This window comes from Lissotriton helveticus, chromosome 3_2, assembly GCF_964261635.1.
Source record: "Lissotriton helveticus chromosome 3_2, aLisHel1.1, whole genome shotgun sequence".
In the NCBI taxonomy this organism is placed as follows: domain Eukaryota; kingdom Metazoa; phylum Chordata; class Amphibia; order Caudata; family Salamandridae; genus Lissotriton; species Lissotriton helveticus.
The window spans coordinates 505,393,816-505,410,955 of NC_136062.1; positions in this window are offsets into that span (position 1 = coordinate 505,393,816).

Sequence of the window (17,140 nt, forward strand, 5' to 3'; positions counted from 1 at the left end):
ATTTTAAATGAACCTGATGGACTACTAGCACTTAAAGGTCTTAGGGAAGGTGCTATACCCAAATCCTCGCATTGTTCGAATCAGGATAACACTGTTTTAATACCCGTATTGGTTGAGGGGGGAACCCCTAGAGATCCAAATTGTTTGTCTGGTGGGTTGGAGGTAGAAAACGATACTGTGGGCTTCGTATTAACCAGCGAAGACAAAACTGCGGAGCATCGTGCTTCTCACCCCCTACCTTTGGGTATTCCCGATGACACAGCCTCAACCCAAAGTTTGGAAAACATCCTTGAGGATTGTTCTCAGGTGGAGCAACCTGATGGGGAGGAAGACGAGAGAGGTATTTTTATGAGCTCTATAGCTACACTGATGGCTTCCCTTCTGGCCCCTTTGGAAACTAGACTAAAGGCCATAGAAGATAATCTGAAAGCCTTGAATCTAGAATTAAAAGGTAAACCAATACCATTTCCAGTAAAGACTACTGGAGGGCAAGTTTTAGCTGGTGATATACCTTCCTTGCCCTCCTCACCAGCTGTAGGGAATGTCCCGGCCCCACATGTGCGTCCTGCTAAAACCCTCCCTGCCAAGACTGTTAACAATAGCTCCAACATCCTTCCCTCCAAGTCAAACAGCTTGCCTTTAATAGGGAAGGTTGCCTCAACTACTGCCCCTAAATCTCCCAATACAACTGATCCTAAACCACCCCCAGCCCCTCCTGTAGGTACTAAATCCTCCAATACAACTGATCCTAAACCACCCTCAGCCCCTCCTGTAGGTATTAAATCACGACGGAACATCAACCTACCCCCTGATGCTCACCCCTATGTAATTGTCTTAACAGGAGTTCCTGAGCTCCCTCCCTCTTCATCTGAACCATTTTGGGCTCTTAAGAATAAAGTATGCTACTGGCTTGACAGAAATTACCCATTACCGCCAAATACTCGCAGTGACATGCTTATGTTAGAAAGAGCACCTTGGGTGGGCCAGAAGACCAAAAACATTCAGGGGGATTGTATAGTTGTGACATTTGAGGACCCGCGCACAGTAGAGTTCATCTGTGCCGGACCCCCATGTGACACTAACTCGCCTATTCAGGTTAAATCGCTCTCCCACTTTTATATGCCTCATGATCAACGTAGCAATAGATGGAGTTGGTTAAGAGCTTCGAACAATTCAAGATGGGGATCGAGAGAATCTTTCCGTGATTATAAAGCTAACTTCTGGGATGGAGGGGAAGATAGAGGATGGAGTACCGTACGAAGGAGAACAGGCAGATACCCTCAGGGGGCTAGCCAGTTTCAGGGAGATTGGTTGGGCCAGCAACATTACCCCCCCCCTCTTCCTTGTTTCAATCATTTTAGTAGCTTAGAGGGAGTAGATTGACTTCCAACCCACATCCCAGGTGATAGGGTCCTAATACAGACTGGTGGAGAAAATAGAGAAGATTCTATGATCGATATGCCCATTAGAGCGATTGAATCTGAGTGCAGCCCCCTGTCCTCAACTCCGGTAATAGTCACTGACTCTCGGTCCATCCACATTCTCTCTTGGAATATAGCGGGACTAAGGAAAAACCTTGAAATCCCAGAATGGAATGACTTTGTTGATAAGTTCCACATTTGTATGTTTCAGGAAACATGGTGCATGACTCCCCAATATAAAAATGGGTATTCTTCTTACTTTGTGCCAGCGGTCTCTATAGGCAAAGGGCGCCCCTCTGGCGGCCTGCTTATTTGGGTGAAAGTGATTTTGAATTATTCTGTTACGTTACATAATACACTGTCAAGCGATATCCTGCATATTTCTCTGAAAAGTCCCAATGGGAGTTGTGTTCATCTGTTTTGTGTATATGCTAGAGGGACACCGGGTGGTTCTATTTCCCCAACGATTGAGCTTTTAGATGTTAAATTGTCCGAGCTTCCACCTAAGTCTAGAATCTTGCTGGGGGGAGATTTTAATTGTACATTTGAACCTTTGGATGAGGAGGATGTCATGGGTTCAAATTCCGAAGACGTGAGTCAGGCTATTCCACTGTTAACGTTGGCGCCTATCAAAAAGTGGACAGCAAGAGCATTACAGTTGAATGCATTAGCTCTGGACCATAACTTACGGGCATTAAATGGTCGGACAATTTCTGATCGTGAAGGAGCAATGACCTTCAATAGAATTAACTGCCCTTCACGTATTGATTATATCTTCCTAGATGTACCTTCTTGGGCTAGTCTAAAAGATATGGAAGTCAAACAGTCCTCTGACAGTGACCACAACCCACTTTGTATGGAAATTGACTGGGGCATTGGGATTAACAACAAAGGTGGCCCCGAGATGATCACAAAGGATGTTCAACCATCCAATTGCAATCGGAAACTGAGGTGGGAGGTGGTTAAGCTTGAAGAGGGGAAAATCGATAAAATTAGGGAACTGGTCCGAATAGAAACTTCCAACCTTGTTGAGGTGGTAAGAAGTAATACTCCCCTTATGGGCCAAAAACTTTTGGACCAATACCAAACTTTCATTGACAAAGTAGGAGCAAATTTTGTTAAAACACCCCAAAGGAAACCCGCAGTGACCAATGGATTGTCTAAAGAGAATCCGTGGTTTACTGCAGAATGCAAAGCCAAGAGGAAAGCTATTGGCACAGCAATAAAACTAAAGGACCCACTGTTAGTTAGATTAGCAAGGAAAGAATACCGTGGTGCCATTGCCTTGGCAAAAAAAAATTGGGAGGAAGAGCACTGGCAGAAGCTTAAAACTGCTGCCAGCGGTAAAAATTCCATTATATTTTGGAAATTGATTAACAAGTTAGACAGGAGGGCTGGTAGTCCAATTGTAAATCATATTACTGATCAGCAATGGTATGCCCATTTTTTAAAATTATACTGTAATCCTGTTGACCAGGCACCCATCCCGTCTTTGTTGGAGTTTAATAAAATTGCATCTGGTTCGGAAATGTTGACTAATGGATTACCTTTTTCCGAGTTAGAAGTTAAAGCTGCGATTTTAAAGATGTATCCAGGGAAAGCAGCTGGCCCAGACGGCCTGCCGGGAGATCTTTTACTACATGACCCCCCACTCTGGGCTAACTATATAGCTACCTTATTGGCTCTTATTCAGCTAGGCCACCCAATCCCTGCATCATGGAAAGGTGCGGAGGTGATCACAATCTTTAAAAAAGGAGATAGAGAGGACCCGGCTAACTACAGACCCATTAGTCTGATTGACACTATCCAGAAGGTAGTTGGTAGGGTCATCATAAACCGAGTAGAGACCTGGTTAATGGATAATGACATCCTTACGCATTTTCAGGCTGGTTTTAGGCGGAATGTTGGTGCTATGGACCAAGTCTTCCGGTTTTGTGCCGTATACTGGAAGTCAGTATCAATCACCAAGGGTTGCCTGTACTTGGCTTTCATTGATCTAAAAACGGCATTCGATGTTATTCCTCGGGCTAAGTTATGGGAAATTCTTGAAGCTATGGGGTTCCCATGCCCTCTACTCCAATTAGTTATTAAAATGCATGAGAACACCTATGCAAGAATACGTTGGGGAAGGCAGGGCCAACTGACAGAGAGGGTTCCAGTCAGCAGGAGGGTACGGCAGGGATGTGTGATGGCGCCAACACTATTCTCCCTCTTCATAAATGGGGTGGTGGACCATTTGAGGGAGGTTCCGGCAGATGCCCCCATTCTTGCCGGGGAGAAAACCCCGACCCTCCTCTTTGCTGACGACACCCTCTTGATGTCTAAAACCCCCAAAGGTTTACAAACGCTTCTTGACCGTTTCTCTTTATTTTGTGAGGACCGTGGGTTAACTGTCAACACTTTGAAGACTAAACTAATGGTCTTAACCCCCAATAGTAAGTTGAGAAAGGTACATGTTACCCTGTGTGGTTCACCCTTGGAGGTTGTGAGTGAGTTTGACTACCTGGGGGTGAGACTGTCTAACCGTATGACTTGGGACTCCCATATTTCTAAGATGGTACTGAATTTAAAAAGGGTGTCCGGTGCAATAACAAAAAATCAGCGACTTTCCATAAGCCGTCCGGTAGCCCCGGCCCTAATAGTCTACGAATGGAAGGCTTTATCTTCGGCAGTTTATGGCGCCGAACTTTGGGGGGCAGAAAACACTAGGCCACTGGTAATTGCTGAAAATAAGTTTATCAGAGATTTAGTGTCACTTCCGATTTCCTCACCCTTGTTACCCCTATTTTTTGATATGGGTAAAAAGTCAATTGCGGACAAAGTTCGGCTTCGGCCTTTGTTATTCTGGGTCCGCCTTAGAAGAACCGAGGAATTAAGGGGGTACGCTCGAGTGTTGGATGAGCTAATTACTCTCAATGTTTCCAAACAAATAAAATGGCTTAACAACCTCAAAAAACTAGTAGTGTCAGTAGGACTGGGGGAGTTTTGGGCGTCACAGGATCCACCCCCAAAAGAAAGTGTAAAAAAATTGTACTGGGATTGGGTTGAGTCCAAAATTAATAACAGTTCAAACTTGGGAACGCTAACAACGAACTTTCTTGCTCATAAACCACACATGAAGCTAGAACCGTTCTTAGATTTCATCCAAATAGCCAGCCATAGAACATTATATTTGAAATTAAGGTATGGCACCCTGCCCCTTAATGGTTTTGTGGGAAAATGGAATTCTAAGGGGGGTACTGAATTAAAATGTCCAGGGTGCCAATGTCCTGAGGAAACCCTTCCCCATTTCCTATTTGCTTGCCCAACGTATAAAGTTGTTAGAACTAAATGGCTGAAACCTGTATGTAGGGAGTTGGGGGTTAAAGATTGTATGTCAGCCCTACGTATTATCACAACCAACTCGGTTTCTTTGTACATTGTTTGTGGGGTGGCCAAATATTTGGGGGGTGCGTGGATATTACGCTCTAGATTGGTGAACAATGTGTAAATTTCGGGAAAGGGGAAGTTAATTTCTTAAAATAATTTCTGTTTTTTTCCTGTTTCATGAGATGTAATTGCAGTACTATGGATCATTTGTTTTATATGTTTGTACGTTTGTACTTTTATGATGTATGTCCATCGAATAAAGTATTACAATCGCTATTATTCAAACCATCAATATTCAGTATGACAATACAATCACTAACTCCTACAGGAATATAACCTACACTTTGTACACACAAATCTGCTTGCGTTTGGGCCACTGAAATCACAAATGTCTCATTGCCAACAATGTCTCTAGTGTTCATGAAGATGTAGGGCGTTGATTGATTGTCCGGTCGATATTCTTCCCATTCATATATAGTTCCATTGGCTTGTGGATAGCCTTCCTTATCCTTCTTTATTCAGTATAAAAAGCAATCTACCCACTGTAGGTTTTCTTGTAGCAAAAAGCAAAGTATTCCAGGCTCGACAAGAGCCATTATGAGAGAAAGGGAGAGGTATAAACGGTGTTCCCCCTTTCTTCTGATGTGCCGGCATCATCCCACATATCCACCAGTTAGTGGCATTAGTAGCTACGTGGGTATGTTGCAGCATCTGGATGAAAGTGTTATTCAAATATGACTGTCGATGCTTCAGCTCTTGATATGGAAGTGTATAAAAGAAATGCTCTTCTGGGATAGGAGTGGAAACAACTTAGAACTCACGGGCAGGAATTTCATCCTCGACAAACCACGTGATTGTAGCAACAACTGCTATAACAGTAATGAACCCTACAGCACAGTAAATCTTCTTCTTATCCATTCGAACAAATGCACACAGTATCTTCCTAAAACTAAAGTGTTGTCAGAACTCTTACCCCAAGGTAGCCGTTGTTTTCTTCACCAGCGGGCCAAGACGGGTGTCGCTACACTAATGCAGGGCTGATCCCCCCCCTTGCCACATCAGCTCTCCGTTTCACTAACCTAGAGACAGTTCTGACAACTTCACACAACCGCAGGCTCTTTCCGTGATCGCAAATTATATCTTCTTGTTCCAGAAACTGTCGGGTCCGAGAAGAACACCTCAATTTCGTCAGGTTCTACAGCACGGCCTTTCTCTGCAGTCAGGAGTTCTCGATGGTCCGTCAACACAGCAGGCTCCACGAGTCCGGGTTGCACCTTTCTGCAGTGAATAGAATGTATCCAATTCTTGCGATTGGTGACTCGGACAGCTGTTCTCGTTGCAAAAAGAACCTGCTCAGGACCACACCACCTTGGCTCCAGACTGCTCGACTTCTCAAATGACTTTATGAGGACAAAATACCCAGGTCGGAGATTATGGCCTTCACCTGTGGACCGATCAGGGAGCACTTCTCGAACCTGTTGATGAATAGAAACCAAACTGTCAGTTAATTGTGCCAAATAGTCATCCATTAAAACACAAGGTACATCATACACTGAGCTTGGTTTGGGCACTCCCCATATATTCATTGGACACCCGAAAACTATCTCGTATGGGTACTGATCTGATAGACAATAATGCCAAAGGCAAAGCATCTGGCCAAGTCAAAGCAGTGGAAGCCTGTATCTTTGCGAGTTTTAGCTTCAAAGTCCCATTGTACTTTTCCACCAGTCCTGCTGACTGTGGGTGGAACACTGCATGGAACTTTTGTTTAATTCCCAATCCTTTCAGGACATACTTGACAACGTCCGTGATAAAATGAGGCCCGTTATCACTCCACAACAATCTGCAACCACCATATCGAGGAAATAATTCCTTCAATAACACCTTCGCCGTAGTAAGTGTAGTATGATCCTTCGTAGGGTATGCTTCAATCCATTTACTGAATGCACAAACCACAACTAGGACATATTTCAGATTATTACAGCGTTCCAGCTGAATATAATCCATCTGCAATACTTCAAAAGGTGCAGTAGGTGTTGCAAATCCTCCTGTTGGAGTTCGTGTCCCTTTTCCTGGATTGTACCTCAAACAAATCATACAGGTCTGTACCACTCTCTTAGCCGTGCTAGCAATCTCTGGATGCTCCCAAACTTGTGTAAGCAATTTCACAATTGCTGAAGCTCCAACATGTGCTAACCCATGTGCCATCTGAACCACAAGTTGTACAAAGGCTGTGGGTAACTTCCACTTATCCATCTGTTTACTCCTCCAACATCCTTCATCATCCAACTCTCCATCCTTGGACCATTGCTCCCGCTCTTTATCAGAAGCGATCCTCTGTATCTCTAGTACCTCTTTCCTAGCATCGTGCCACCGTTCAGCTTGTGACTTCACAACATACATCGAAGTGGCCTCAGGCTGCATCGCAGTTTCACGTGCCACTCGATCTGCAAAAGCATTCCCTTCTCCCACTTTGTCTGTCACTTTCTTATGTGCACTGCATTTCACTATAGCTATCTTCTTTGGATAGGTCAATGCAGTCAAAAGGCTATGTACTAATTCTCCATACATTATCTGTGCTCCATGCGATGTCAAAAAGCCCCTTTCTTTCCAGAGTAGGCCAAAATCATGCGCTACTCCAAAGGCATAGCGGCTGTCTGTATAAATATTCACGCAGAATCCTGCACTAAGCTCACATGCTCGTATCAATGCTATTAGTTCTGCTGCTTGAGCTGATTTCTGCGGTATGCGTGCTGTCTCCACTATCGTGCTTAATGTAGTAATTGCATATGCTGCTGAAGTAGTCCCATCTGGTAACTTCAGACAGGATACATCCACCCACAGCTCTCCATCTACATCTGTAAAGGGCATATCTTGCAAATCAATACGACCCTTTGTCTGTTCCTCAGTCACAAAGACACAGTCATGTGTCTCATGCGCCTCAGGGTGAGTCGCCGGAAATGGCAACAACGTGGCTGGGTTTAGTGTTGCACATCTCTTCAGTGTAATATGAGGAGCCAACAGCGTCAGCTCATATCCCGTTAGACGAGCACTGGTTAAGTGCTGCGTCTTTGTTTGATTCAAAAGGGCATCAACAGCATGGGGGACCAACACCAATAGCTTATGAGATAACACAATCCCCTCACTCTGGCGTATTGACACAGCTGTTGCTGTAACTGAGCAAAAACATCAGGCAGCGCTCGCGCAACAGGGTCGAGCACTGCCGAGAAGTATGCGCAAGGTCGTTGTTTATCACCGTGCATCTGTACTAACACTGATAATGCGCATCCGTCTCTCTCATGCATGTACAATGTGAAAAGTTTCATGTAATCAGGGGTACCTAACACTGGTGCTGAACAAAGGGCCTGTCGTAATTTGCTGGAAAGCATTCTCACACTCATTTGTCCAGGGAAGAGGGACTGGAGTATCCTTTGTTAAAAGCGCTAACAATGGTTTAACTATGTGTAAAAAACCCAAGATCCACTGTCTGCAAAAGGAAGTGAGACCCAAAAATGCTCGAACATCTTTCTGTGTAGAGGGTAGTGGAGTGTCTAAAATTGCTTGAATACGATCTGGTGTAAGTGCACGTCCCTCCTTAGACAAAAGGTGTCCTAAGTAGGTCACCTTTGGTCAACAATATTGCAATTTCTTTTTCGATACTTTGTGATTCCGTGATGCCAAAAAGGCAAGTAGAGACAAAGTACTCATCTCACACTGCTCAGGAGTGTCGGCCGCCAAGAAGAAGTCATCGACATATTGTATCAGCGCCACACCTTCAGGTAGAGTAAAAGAATCCAATTGTCGTTTTAGCGCTTGGCTATAAATGCTAGGACTCTCAGTATAGCTTTGAGGAACTCTACAAAATCTATAGAATCGATTATTCAAAGTGAAGCCAAAAAGATATCGGCTAACAGGATGAATAGGGATCGAAAAGAAAGCGTTCTTCAAGTCTATAACAGAGAACGTAGTTGCAGTTGGTGGAACCAAGGTAAGAAGTGTCGTAATATCAGAAACCACCGTGTATTAAGGGATCACGATTTTGTTAACCTCCCGAAGGTCAATGATAAAACGGTAAATCCGAGTATCAGTGTCTTTTTTCAAAATCGGTAAGATAGGGCTATACACACATTGTATGGAACTTCTTCCACTACCCCTACTTTAATGAGATCCTGCACAATCCGGATAAGTGCCTCCTCCCCCTCCTGTGAAATGCGATATTGAGGGAGGCGTGCAACACGTCTCCCTCCTTTACACTGATATGCACTGGGGGAATGACCATCTGTCCTACATCCGTATCTGAAGTAGCCCATAAAGTAGGAGGCAGGGAGGCCAACGCAGTAACCTCCTTAACCGTACACACTCTCTCCATTGTTGGATAATTATCGTTCAAGATAACACGTACTCCTTCAGGGGAGCAACGTATTGTCGCTCTAAAATGCTTGAGCATATCTAGACACACAATGTTATCAGGCGTGTTTGGAGAAAGTAAAAATGGACATGGTGCAACAAACTTATCTACATGAAGTGCGAGAGGTTGTGATAATGGGCTAAGAGAAGGCGTTCCATCGAACGCTATGGATGTAATTGTTAAGCCAGACAGGGGAGCCCTTGGAACCAATTGTTCAGACAGGGCGCTACGAGTAGCTCCTGTATCAACCAGAAACCGATCAGTAGAACCCAAACATGTGCTGTAACATAAGGACCCCTCTGATCTACTGGCACTTCAAATGATTCCTTACCTCATCCTACGCAATCCTATGCATACGGCGAATCGTGATATTCGGAGCATTCATGATCAGATATTTGGCATTGATTCCGTTGATCAAAAACATTAGACCCATCTCGTGGTCGTACATATGATTCAAACCTAGCACTATCGTTCGTATTGCCCTGGGGACCTGAAAACCCCCCTTGATTTCTCATTGGGCCCTGACCACGCCCTTGCCGCTGCGCGCGTACCAACGGGCAATCTGTAGCCCAATGGCCAAGCTGTTTACAATATGCACATTGGTCCTTAGCCACATCCGAACGCACAAAGGAAGACCCATAAGATCCTGGACCACCCCTATCAGAACCCCTAAGCGGTGGACCATATACTTGCGCTAACATAACCTTTGTTTTCAAATCTTTAGTTTTCTTCTCTTCATTACTTTCGCTTCTAATTCCTGACGCTCGTAATACTGAGCCATCGTCAGGAGGGATGCCGGAGTCGAAGTTGTCCAAGAGCTTTCACTCGCTTTTAAATGAGCTGCCACTCCTGGCAATAAATTTGAAACATATTTGTCAACAAAAAGGTGTCGGCCCGTGTCGTCCGTAAGCGACTGGCCACTAAAATCATGGAAAGTTTCCTCGAATCGCGTAAAGAAATCTGAAACCGATTCATCTACTTTCTGCTTACACCATGCAAACATAGTCCAATCAATCTTTTTAGGGGGAATAATTGTTTTTAATTTAGTCAAAATAGCAGCAGGAAGGTCTAGAATCGCTTGAGGCGGTTTCTGTGCAGGTTTCCTTCCTCTATCCTCATCTTCAATTTGCGACCATTTAACCTTAAAAGTGAGAAGATCATCTACCCTCCGTACTGACCTCCACATATGAGGGGGTAATATAAGGCCAAAGAATAAATCAATATCAGCTAGCGTCATGGTACAAGAGTTCAGAGCCCCCTCAACTTCCTCATAAAAGGCAGCAGGACTCTTACGGGGATCAGGTAAAGCAGCTTTTAATGCCATAACACCCGCTCTATTCCAAGGAGTGTAAACCCAATTATAAATAAAATACCCTCGAGCATCAGGGAAGATTTGTCTGAACAGGTACTACCCGCTCCTTTAGGAGGAACATATAAAGGCGCTGCCTCTCGCACTGGTTTGACATGCACGTTCTCGCTCTTATCTGGATGAAGAGAAGACGCCTGTTTCCCGCCAAAATTCGAGTTTGCTTGCTCCTCCTCCGCCATCTTTTTCCGCGCTTCCTCCCGTAGTCGGAACGTATCCTCCAGCAGCACAAACAATCGTCGGACGGCAGCTGGGACCTGAGAAGGAAGGAGAAGACCTTTACGCAATTCTTTAGAATCATGTATCACATCATCAGGTTCAAGAACATCAGAATATTTCCGAAAAAATGAAATCACATCACTAGAAAGAGTCTCAGCGAAATATAATTTCTCCCTATCCTGCCATTCTTCTAGAAACTGCATTACTTCAGAAAGAGAAACAGTAGCTTTCAGAATTCGATAAACGATCTTTCAAAGGTCAGACATGCAATCGGTCGATAACATGGACCGCGTATCCTCCTTGCCAGGGGGTGGTCCAGAATCCTCACCTCCCCTCGGGGCGGACGGTCCAGCGTACGGAGGTGGAGAGCGATCTAATAACGAAAAATCATCATCAGGTTTATTAAGGACAGGGTAGAGAGGCTGCCGAATAGCATACTGGCCAGATATTTGTAATCTAAGATCCTTTTCCTGTTTCTCTTCTAATTCCTTGGTTTCACGTCTTTTCAATTCTTGTGCTTTATCATGATCGCTCTTTCGTTGCTCTTTCTCAATCAGCGCTTTCTCACGTTTCTCGCGCTCACGTACTTCTTTCACCCACATGCAAACACACTCAAACATATCTTGTCGCACACGACGTTTACACATACACTGTTCCACATACTCAATTTTTCGCGAGTCAAACGATCCATACAATGTCCAACACAACTCAGGATCCTTTTTGGTATATTTTCTCCACAATGTGCTGTACATTATAGGAGAAAGACCAAATTTCACATACATATCCCTATTCGGCGTCCCCTCTGGGGGAGCCGGCTGTGATTCCTCAAGTCTTAACCGGTCGCTTCCAAAACAGCAGCACCACTTACGGAGTGCGCCAAAAACAGGCATGTCGATAATAGTTTAAACCAAGAAGGCACAGAAAACGTTGCCGCTCAAATTCAAAATTCAGGAGAAATCTCTCCACATTGCCTGCCTATATGTGTTGCAACGCATATATCTCATATTCATATTCATATTCATATTCATATTCATTAGACTAGTCCCACATAATCAAATAGTCACTGCAAGCGTATCCTAAAACTGCCTTGCCAACCCAGACTTCAAAAGCTCGCAGCAAGTACCGTATAACGGCTCTTACCAATCAAGAGCGTCCAGTTTCCAACTGCCAAGTTCTAAATTCGCCCAAACGGCCACTGCGCGGCAAACCGACAGAAGAGATCTCAGTCGAAGACCGGCGCCACCCAGATGGTCAGATCGGAAGGGAAGGAAGAAAACCTCGGGATGCCAGGACTTAAAACACCACTGGCAGTGATCACGTCCGCGGCAAGGTTCCAATCCTTCGTCACGACCAATTCTTCGAGCATCCGAGTCGTCGATGAGCCCCACGTGTCGGGCGCCAATTGATGAGTACAGGCCTCAGCAAAGCCCGTGAGTGCGAAGGGTTCGCCCTTCTGTACACGAAGTCCTTAGACTACACAAAGAAATTGGCACGGAAACTGGAAATACAAAAACATTGTTTAATAAACCTTTAAAGGTGGTACTACAGCCCACACAACACTCTACAGCATTGTACAAGGTAGCACAAAGAACACGAGTACACAGTCCCCTTTTATACACAAAGAAGCGGCTCATGAGTAGGAGGGTTCAACTCAGGACATGATTTACGACCATATAAGGACATTTTCGAACATGATCGATACATGTGCGGAGCTAGCGGTTCTTGGAGCCCACGGAAATGCACATTCCTATCTAAGCTGATCAAACACAGATGTGACTTTCACTGAGCATGCGCTAGATGCACAAAGAACTATTTATAGCCTGTTGCTGGGCAAGCTTCCAGGGGTGACTGGCACAGAGGTAGGACTCACCTCATGACAGGCACATGGCAATATGTAGCAAACAAAATGGAGGACAGAAAACAAGATGGAGTCTGGCCAATGAAGAGATTTGAGCGGTAAAACGCAACAAGTAAATCTCGATCTTATGTCTTTAGCTAATGCTTAACAGTTATCGCTGTTTTATTTACAACAGATGGAGATCCTGACTGTGTAGCGGCTTGTTTTCGTTCCCTGAGTGGCAGGATGTGCCGCGAATAGAGATGACTCCACCGGAGCAACAAAATGAAAAGATACGGAGGTTTGGCGGTATAACGCAGCGTTTTGATATCGGCCCCAGCTCCGGCGGACGCAGTGAGTACGCTTGGTGCGCGAGGTGGGCGGAGGCAGCCCAAGCACGGAAGCGACGCGACTCGGCTTTGTTTTTGCTTCGAGTACCGAGGCTGGGGGACGGAGGCATCTACAACGGAGGTGGTGGTGGGTGCGGTGAGAGCAGTGAGAGCAGTAGCGTTTTTTGCGCTACTAGCGTTTCTGGCATAACTATTTGGATAAAACTATCATCGCTAATACTCCCAACTGCAGTAGCGGGGAAAGCCAAAGTAACCCCCGTGGAAGGGCATCATCGGAAGTACATTTTAAAGTACTTGTCGGGGGTGCCTGTCAAAGCGGTGTGAGTGATCTGAATCTATCCACCACGGAAAGTGTAACTGTTTCACAGCAGGAAGGGGGAGCTTTTGGGGGTGTAGGCAGATGGATGGATGTCGACACCTGTAAACTTGTGGGGGCTGAGGCGTCGGGGGTGGTTAAACCAGTAAAATCAGTAAAAGTGGAGGATATAGTACAGCAGACTAAAGCTCCTGCTCAGGCCCAGGCACAAAGCAGGAAAGTCAATAGGTACGCTCTCAGAGCCAGACTGACACAAGACCCTCTGTAAGAAAGCTCTGGTTATCTTACGCGAATATCTCTTCCCATTTCTCTTGTTAGATCAAGCAGCAAGCGAGGCAAAGGTAAAGCCTGCAGCCCAGATGAAGTCCCAGAGGAGTCCAGGTTAGGAACAACAACAAAAAAAGATACAGGTGTAAACAGAGGGAAGGGAAAAATTAAGAAGTGTGTCCCAGTGTACACAAAGGTTACACCTTCGCTGAAAACATACTATAAAGTTATGGCTACCACTTGGTTGGCATCAAACAAGGCGACGAGTGGAAGACGGCCTTCAAGACGCGGTACGGGCTATATGAGTATTTGGTGATACCCTTTGGGCTATGTAACGCCCCTGCGGCCTTTCAATTCTTCTTAAACGAGGTGTTAAGAGAATACTTGGACGTCTTCACGGTGGTGTATATCGACGATATACTAGTGTATTCGGCCACAGAACAGGAACATGTGGATCACGTTTGTTTAGTCCTACAGGCATTACGAAAACATCATTTGTTCTGCAAAATTACCAAATGTGATTTCGACGTGTCTACTGTGGAATTCCTGGGTGTAATGCTTACTCCCTCTGGACAAGTTATGGCTGAGAGAAAGGTAAAAGCCATAGAGGAGTGGCCTTGTCCGCACAACGTCAAGGAAGTCCAAAACCTGCTGGGATTTGCAAACTTTTATCGGAGGTTCATAAGAGACTTCTCTGACATGGTGGCCCCATTGACCAAGCTAACACGGAAACGAACAACGTTCTGTTGGACGGACGAAGCCCAGAGGGCGTTTGACCACCTTAAAAAGGCCTTCACCACCGCTCCTGTTCTCACCCATGCGAATCCAGCCCTGCCTTACATAGTAGAGGCGGACGCCTCGGACGTCGCTATAGGGGCAGTGCTTTTTCAAAGGCAAGACACCACTGGTTGTTTACATCCCATAGCGTTCATGTCCTGGAAATTGAACGAGGCCGACGCAAATGACACCATGGCCGAGAAGGAGCTTCTGGCGATACGTTACGCATTTCTGGAGTGGAGACACTGGTTGTTGGGGGCGGCTCATCAGGTCACTGTATACACAGATCATCGGAACCTCCAGTTCATGAGAGCGGCTCGACATCTCACTCCCAGAAGCTGCGATGGATGCAGTCTTTCGCAGAGTACCATTTTCTGGTTACTTTTCGTCCGGGGAGGGAGAACAAGAAAGCAGATGCATTGACACGTCAGGACACTGCTCCCATGAGAGAAAAACCTCCGGAAGAATCGATCATAGAACCCAGCAGAGTGATCTGTTTAACCCACACCGATTCTTTCCTCCAGCGAATACGACATGAAACGCGGGTGATGGTATGGCAATGCTGGCTTCGTTCTCATCCTGATTGGAGGACGCGTGATGGTCTTCCTATGCGGGGATGACAGCTGCTGATACCAACCAACAATCTTAGAAGAGTGGTATTTTCTTGGTGTCATACCCTTCCTTGTGCGGGACATTAGGAAGGAGAAAAAACCCTAGACCGGGTATTGAGACAGTTCTGGTGGCCCTCTGTGCGTAAGGATGTGGTGTCATGGGTAAAGGACTGTACAGTGTGTGCTCAAGCGAAAACCGATCACCAACGCAAGGCCAGCCTACTGCAACCCATGCCTACTCCCGAAACACCATGGGAAAGAATCTCCATCGATTTTATAGTAGGACTACCAGAAAATCAGGGAAACACAGCCATAATCGTAGTAGTGGACTATCTGACCAAGATGGGACACTTCATCCCCTGCAAGCAGGTCCCTTCAGCATTTGCTACGTGGTAAGACCACTAACAGGCTTGTCTAATGTCTGCAGGGAGATCAGTTTTGCGGGCAGCTGGTGGACACGGTGCAGTTCTAGTTTAATAACGTGGGAGCACAGTTGTGCCAGAAAATCACTGATTCGTAATTGCCAAGGCTGGCAGACCTATTCATGGAATCCATAAACACGGACTAAGCCATGCCTGAAATGTTTGTGCAAGGCATACCAATCTATAACACACAAAAGAAACTGTGCCTTTCTAAGAACTGATAATATGCATTTGTGCCCGACTGCTAAAATACAGTGCCTAGAAATGTCTTTCATATATAATCTAAACAGATGATCGCTGTGTTAGGAGGTTACGAGAGGCTAAAACAGAGCAGGGTTTTCCTAAAAATGTTCATTCTAATCATATAACTTGTGCAAGGACATCAAACGTTAATATTTTAAAACAAGCTTTCTCGCGATGTTTTTTGAGCCCTGGCTTTGGCCATGCAGGCAAATATGGTTTAGAGAAGATTTTTGTCTCCTTTTTACTTTATACGTTTATAACTTACTCCTGCCTAATGTTAGACTGGATGGCATTCCTTTGGTGAGGCTTAGGAGCATTTGAAAAACTCCTCTGAAACACGTGGTGTGCAAAACAAAGATTATGATGTTTTAGGACTTCAAGGACCAGAATGCACTTGGGGTTCATAGCTAACAAATTTCGGGCTAATGTACTTCTTTGGGAACCTTACATAACATTTTCTAATTTGAAAAAGGCGCTCTTTTGCTTCTCAGAGGGAGCTGCTAAGTAAAAGAGGTTCGATCTACTGTCCTCTTGATTGACATATCTAAATGTCAGGATCTTTACCGATTGCTTAGGTTGTAGGAGTGTAAAATACAACAGATCTTGACGAGTCTTTTGACATTGTTTCTGCGTACTGTATCTTTTTAACTTTTTAGAATCAAGTTACTTCATTTTACTGGCCATTTAAATTCGAGTTTCTTCTTTGCGTATTTGTTCCTCAATGAGTCATACATTATGGGACAAATACCATACTTTTTATTTGACAAACAATTCAAGCAAAAACCACCATTTTCCAATAACTTCAGAAAAGACAGGCATGATGGATATCGGTCAAACAAAAATCTCAATTAATCCTAAATTCAGACAAGGAGTCTGCATTACCTGTCCTTTACTATTTGCAAATAGTAACCGTTATTCAAAAACTACCAATCAATCAATATTCATGTTGCTAATTCCATATTTCTCGTGAAGGGCTATTCCTAGCGTTTCCATTTTTTAGCGGGGTAAAAAGATCCCATCAGTGGCCTACTGATTTACTTGATTTCTCTTAGTGAGTTTTATGCCATAGTTTGCTAAAAGCTACAGCGGCTAATCCATATTTCATATATATATGTCCTTTTTATTAGGGGTGCCCTCCGGATGACTGACCTCTAATAAACGGTCCGGGTTGAACCAATTACCAATCAGTGTGGAGAAGATAAACATGACGTATAATCAGACAAGTGAAAATCTCAAACAATTGTGGACAAAGGTCCGCACTACCTATCCTTCGCTGTCTGCAAAGAGAGAGAATATTCCTATTCTTCGTTGTTTGCAAGCAGGGAATATGTCAAAGAGAACCAACGTACCAAATAGCTAACGAACTAAATGAACCAATAAGGCGCAATACTAGTATTTCAATCCAAACAATTCCAATACAATCAATCAATCAATCAGATGGATAAACCATCCTACCAATCAGACGTATAAACGTCCTACTTAATCTTACTCGGACCACGTGGACAGTTCTTCGCCTTCCCTTTCCAGTGCCCGA